The sequence below is a fragment of the Choloepus didactylus genome, chromosome 7, assembly GCF_015220235.1.
Source record: "Choloepus didactylus isolate mChoDid1 chromosome 7, mChoDid1.pri, whole genome shotgun sequence".
Classification (NCBI taxonomy): Eukaryota; Metazoa; Chordata; class Mammalia; order Pilosa; family Megalonychidae; genus Choloepus; species Choloepus didactylus.
The window spans coordinates 124,408,551-124,415,463 of NC_051313.1; the positions used below are offsets into that span (position 1 = coordinate 124,408,551).

General features: G+C 41.3%; 1 pseudogene; it reads right to left on the bottom strand.

The window, feature by feature from the left end:
* Positions 1-5,767: 5,767 nt before the first annotated feature.
* On the bottom strand, positions 5,768-6,651 carry LOC119540781 (annotated as a pseudogene).
* Positions 6,652-6,913: the final 262 nt, after the last annotated feature.

The following is a 6,913-nucleotide window of genomic DNA, read 5'->3' on the forward strand; positions in this document are numbered from 1 at the left end:
TGATAAAGCAAAGTGTATGTATAATGGTAATTCTGACCTATTTTGTCTAAAAACATTCCCAGCAGCAAGCTGTGTTTCCCCACACTTTTACTACCACTGGGTATTATAGTGACAATTAAAATGTATATAGTGCTTACAAAATGCCAGACATTGTATAAAATGCTGGTCTTGTACTGAACTGAATCAGAATGTCTGGGTTTTGAACCCAATACACCTGTTTTAAAAAGTTCTTGATGTGATTCTTATGTGTTCTAAAATTTAAAAAGAACCAGTATCAAGCATTATCCAATATTTGTTAGAAAAAGTTTTCATTAGGCCTGATAAGGGTTGAGAACCACTGTCCAAAATGGTGAGTTTCTTGAGTTAATAGCCATCATCCTTACATCTCTAGAAAAGTGAGCCCAGTGCCTCAGACATGAGAAAGGGTCAAGAAATACTAGTTGAGATAATGCGGCATCAGCCCCCCTCCAGTGTGAACCTCACTCCAGCATTTGCCATCTGAGCTTGTTTTTCTTTAGGCCTGGTCTCAGCAGACTCTCAGAACCACCTAGCTTCTGTTTTATTTCCCTGGTCTGTATCTGCAAAGACCTGGCACTGCATTTGTGTGTGCCTCTGGATTAGGAATGGTTAGGGAATATATTTAGGGCTGACATGAGTTCTTACAAAGATTTATAACTACAGAGCTCAAGGGTGAAGATCAGAGGTCACTTCCATTTCGATCTGTTGCCTAACCTGGGGCTAAGGGTGGCTGAAGTAACTAAGTTTATTTTGAAAATAGAAACAACAAAATCTGTGGTCAACAGTGTGATTAATTTAATAATAAAAGCTTAAATTGATTGCAACCATATTTTACTTTTAGAATTGAAAAAGCAAGAAATATTTTTATAATATGCAAACATAAATGGGGACTGGTAATGCATTTGAAGTTAAGTCTACTGTGCTGTAAATAGAACTGCAAACTCACAGCAGACTACACTGTATCCTCATGCTTGAACTTCATGTCAACATAGGACTTGGGTAAATGGCACATTCAGATATTAAAAACAACAGAGTTTTGTTTTCTCACAGTTCTGGAGACCAGAAGGTGGAAATCACTTCCACTGGGCTGAAATCCAGGTTTGGGCAGGGGTGCACTCTCTCCAGGGGTCCTCAGGAAGAACACATTCCTTGCCTCCTCCAGCTTCTGGTGCCACATTGCCTCCTCCTCTTTTCTCTATGTGTAATCTCCCTCTGCTTCTCTCTTATACAGACATTCATGATTGGATAATTCAGGATATTTCCTTCTCTCAAGAGCCTTCATTTAATTACAACTGCAAAGAGCTCTGCCTGCATGCCAACCCCACTGCCTCTTTTTTTTTTTAATATTCATTTTGTTGAGATATAGTCACATACCACACAGTCATACACAACAAATCGTACATTCGATTGTTCACAGTACCATTACATAGTTGTACATTCATCACCAAAATCAATACCTGACACCTTGATTACCCCACATACAAAAATAACAAGAATAATAATTAAAGTGAAAAAGAGCCAAGGGTCTCCTGGCCGCAAAAACTTACAGATTTCGCTGATCTCAGCAGTTCCACATTTTCATGAGTGTTGTATGAAGTATGCCCAAAGGCAGATTGCTCTGTGGTGTCCAGTCCACGCAGTTCCTGGCTTTCTACCTACTTTCCTGGAGGAGTAACTAAAACATACAGCTCACCAGTCTGCCATCTTGCCCCGCCTCCCCCCACTGCCTCTTTTTAAGGCCATTATGCCATGCATAATATTCAGAGGTTCAATGAATTAGGACTTGGATATCTTTGGGGGGTCATTTTTCAGTCTACACAGGCTTCCTCCACCTACAACCCCTCAGGTAAGGGGTTAACTGGCCACAGCTTCAGTTTTTTTCTCTGAAATGGGGATAATAATTTGACTTTGGGTTTACATTGCTGAAAATATTACATGACTTCATACATGTAAAGAACTTATGGCAATACATGGGGCTTAGTAGGCACTAAATGGGTATTAATTGTCTTTATTATAATGCTCTGTGCTGATCATAGTAGGGAGGAAACAGGCCCTCCCTGGGAGCTGTGGACAGGTCAATTAGCAACATTTAGGGAAGGTGGTTAAAACAAGAATCACCAAAATTACCATTGCACATACGATTTGACTTAGTAACTGCACTTTTAGAAAGTTCTCTAATGATTACAAACTTATAAAATGCCAAATATGAATTATTTTATTGCAAAACTGTTTATATCATTAAAATGGCTGGTGAAATAAATTCATTTATCCATAAAACAGAATACTATGGAGACAAAACAGGGAGGAAAGAAGTTCTTCCTGTATTGATATGGATATCACTATCTACTGCTTGTATATGCAAAAGTTATCCCTTTAAGGTAGCCCCAGACTCCAATATGGTTGCCCGAGGAGCCAGAATGGAATGGGTTGGGGGAAGACGGAAAAGCGTTACATTTTTTGACTTACAAATTTGTAAGTTTTTTCCTTGGATACAAGATTGTATCCTAGTCTGATGACTAGAGGTACCAATCATGCCTTCAGTGATAGATGGTCTTGTAGTCAAATAATTCTTCCTGTATTGGTTTCTCAATAACTCAGGCTTCTTAGCAAATTTTTCCCTCCTGAATTTTGGGACTGAAGACCATGAACACATTCAGCAAAAAGTAGAAGGTCTGTTTGCACAGACCTCCCTTCTACGCCTCTCACAAAAAGAAATCACACAGACACACACACCCGGACTCGACTTCCTAGTGGGTGGGGATGGGTGCTCCTCTGTGTGTGGTTGCTAAACCTAAGTTTACCAGGAATTTGGTAGCGATGGGACTCGAACGCATGACACCAAAAAGACACCCCACTCCAAGGTCTTAACCGGCACAGCCAAACTAAGTTGTACTTAAAAATGTGCTCTTACTGTTTTAAAAGACACAACACGTCTCCAATGTATTATTTTTTTAGTAAGACATTTTTACAGGTGCTGCTCAGTAATGGTCCTAACTACCTGTGAAGTCTACAAACAGGTTCATAATCATGGCTCCTTGTCCTACAGATAGGAAATCCGTGTCTGCCTCGTGTGCTCTGTTCCAAATACCCGACGGTGAAAGGAGAGGCAGCCAATGCGTGACACGGATCAAACTCAAGGAGAATCAGTCGTTCACAAACTGAAGAAGCTCCGGGTCTAACTACGTTCAAATGAAGTCTCCGATTTGTGGCTGTGTTTGGGGGTCTGCAGAGGGAAGTTACTTTTAATGTTGCAACCACACACAGAGGAGCACCCATCCCCACCCACTAGGAACTCGAGTCCGGGTGTGTGTGTCTGTGTGATTTCTTTTTGTAAGAGGCGTAGAAGGGAGGTCTGTGCAAACAGACCTTCTACTTTTTGCTGAATGTGTTCATGGTCTTCATTCCCAAAGTTCAGGAGGGATCAGTTTGTGTTTGCTAAGGGTCCCCGAGTCTCCCTTCCTCTGTGCGACCTCCCCGCTGCTCATCCCCTCACTCAGTCTCGCCTGTCCCGTATTATATGCCACTTAACAGTCACTTAAACTCATTGGATCTCACTTTTTTCACATGTAAAATGGAAGCTATAATAAAACGTGCCTGAAGAGTTGATGGCAGAATTTGATTTGGAAATACATGTAAATTGCTGAAAAGAGAACCTGACCCATAATAAGCAAGCAATAAATTCACTATTACTACTTGTATCATTATTAGTAATCAATGAACAACTATTTTTGTCATGTTCAATATTTTAAATAATACTGTAAGATATCTCATTTTACAGAGCATGAAGCTTTTAGAATTAAATAACATTCACAAGGAAACCAAGTGAATTACTTTTCCTAAGTTAATAGATAGTATATGGAAGCTTCTCACCCCAACAATTAGAAATTTAGGATAATTTTCGCTTTACCAGGGTGCCTTATCTTGAATTCTGTATGTTCTTTCCCCATTCTCAATCATCCCACCTCTTCTCTTCCCTCTTATCTCACCTCTGTTTACATTATCCTTGGGGTCATGTGAAATGTAAACCCCAACAGCTGTGGACCCATACAGGATTTTCCACCTCCAGGCGTCGTGATTGGGTACCTTGATCAGAAGAGGAACTTGGGCAGGCAAGGAAGTGCGTCTTCAGATCCAGATGAGACTGCGTCTGTGCTCGTCAGAGCCAAGCAGCTTCCTGTGTCTGTCATTGTGGCAGGTGGAGAATTTCATGAATGCTGATTCAGCTCTGTATGACACCTTCCAGTGACATCTTCACAGATGTTGTGGTGTGGGGAAGTGGGAAGTCTAGTTCACTTTGTGTTTTCTTTCTCTTCTCTGTTTCTGAATTTGTGATCTTCCAGAAAGCAAGAAAACTGCTGCAGGTGAGGGTCAAACTCTTGTGGTCAATACTATTCAAAGGAGATGCTGCTCTCCAAGGACCACACACCAACCAATTGATGATATTGAGAGGCATAAATGAAGATGTGTATCTCCACAGTATAGTCTCTTCTCAGGAATGTGTGTTTTGCCTCTATTGCTTTCTGCATTTTCTGAACATTAAGGGACTTCTCTTGATCTTCCCTCCCAGCTACTCTGCTTCCTCACACTGCCCCTCTCTACAAACCCAAAGATCTTTGGTCTGCTGTAAATACTATCTCTGATCACTCTTTGGTCTTTAACCTTGTTAGATTCTTGTTAGAGTGTCAAAACAATCTACTTGCAGAAACATTTAGAGAGCTAAAAAGAAAAAGAGCCCTTAATAATATTATTTTTGTTAAAGTGTAAACAAAACAGGCTAATTAATAAAAGCTAAGAATATGCAATGTGAAAAGAAAACTAATTATTTGTAAATCATCTAGAGTATTATACTCAGAGAAAAACAGTTAAAATTTGGTATGCTTTTTTCCAGGCATTTGTTTTCTATGAATTGTTTTCATTTGGATATTTTTAGTTTTTCTCTTCTTTCTTTTCTTTCTTTCTGTCTTTTTTTTTTTTTTTTTTTTTTGGTATGGCTTTAATTTTACGAAGTCTGTACTTTTATATTCTGCTTTATTTTTATTCAATACTCTGGTACAAACCATTTCCTATAATGATAAGTATGACAAAAGGTGTCAATGACAATGGTGAGGATGATTAAAATTACACTTGAAAACACTTACAAAGCACCTGCTTGGTGTCAGGAACTGTTCCATTTGCTTTTCTCATAGCGACACCTTTGTCTTTTATTACTAAATAGTAAATGCAGATGTCATGTTCAATTCATTCACAGATGCACTGCAATGTAACCAATACTGGTGGACACTTTGATGTGTCTTGATCCTGATTATATATATATAATGTGTGTGTGTATGTGTCCTGCTTAGTTACTGTTTTGCAGCAGAATGCCCAACATAAAACATAATTGCAAATATCCAGCTATGCAAAAGGAGATAGTACTTAAGTACAAATGGGAGACATGATTTCTTTTTAAATAAATACTTACACACAACTGAGGGTCCTACAAGCATTTGGACTCAAGGGTTTCTAGGTCTGTGTAGCTGAGATGCCTCATCCGTGGACCCACAATGATGGTCATGATTCTCCTCCTCCCAATAATGAATACATGGAATCAGAGGTGCCAATAGCCAAATGCAATCACAATGATCCCCTTCTCTACAGCTTTCCTTAGCCCTCTACAGACTTCATCTGCCTGGGTAAAAACAATAGGAATTTCTTGAAGGTCAATGGTCCCTAATGGTGGAGAGAAACACGATTCTCTTGGTTACCATTTCTAGTAAGACAGACACATTTGGATGACTTTCTTCAACTTGTCATACAGGACCAGCACAAAGGCTCCACCTATACCTCTGAGAACATTGGACCATGCACCCTTGAAGAAGGCTTCACTACCTTCATCTCTGAAAATCTTTGTCAAGAAATCGACAGTCCCACTATACATAATGTCATCTCCTTTGCACTCAGACTGCATCATAATAAGCCCTGCCTCACGGTATCAAAGGGGTAGGAAACAAAACTAGCCACAGCTGTCGCAGTCTGGGAGATCGTCCAGCTCACCATGATGTGTGTGTTCTTGGGGTCGGGGAGCATACCTTTGGCGATATCATACATACCAAAATAGGCTGCCTTGTAGATGATGCTGCCTTGCACAGAGACGTTGAAGCCCTGGTACAGGCCTCGGATGCAGTAAGACTGTGATATTCACCAGTCTTCCAGGCCTTTGGATTCTATTTGTGCTCCAGATTTTCCCAAAGAAGCAGAGAGAAGTGGTTCCAGCCGCCCCACTGGAGGCCAGGTTGTCAGCAAAATACCTCCAGAACTACGTGTGCTTGTCTACACCGCCCAGAAAAACCTGCTTATACTTTTTCTTAAAGGCAAAGTTGAAGGCTTCGGTGGGGCAAGTAGCGGTAGACATTGCCAAGTTACTCCTCCAGAAGGAGAGGATGCTGTGCTCCTTGGGAATGAGGACTATACATACACGATGCCTTTGTACTGTTTGTCACTGGCGATCTGTTTACTGGCGTGTTGTACCTGTAGCAGCAGCTTGACCCGCTCGATGGGGGCCACCGTTGTCTTGGAGATGTCGGTGGCGATACCGCCCGCAAGGAAGTCCTTGGCGAAGATGGCCTGTTGCGTCATGGTGGCGGCGCGGGTGGCAGAGCGAGGGTAGGATCCGGTGGAAGCACGGAGAGCCGGGAGGGTCGGGCCACTGGCTCAGCGCAGTCGCCACAGCACCGAAAGCCCTGAAGATACTTTAACAGTGCACTGCATGTAGGGGTTGAAACACATGAATAGAAACAAAATCTCTGATTCACTCTTGCTGGTCTGTCTAGATACCTATCTAGGTACACATGCTGACTGCCACTTACTGACTGTGTGACCTAGGGCAAGTTTCTGAGCTCTCTGTGCCTGTTTTTCA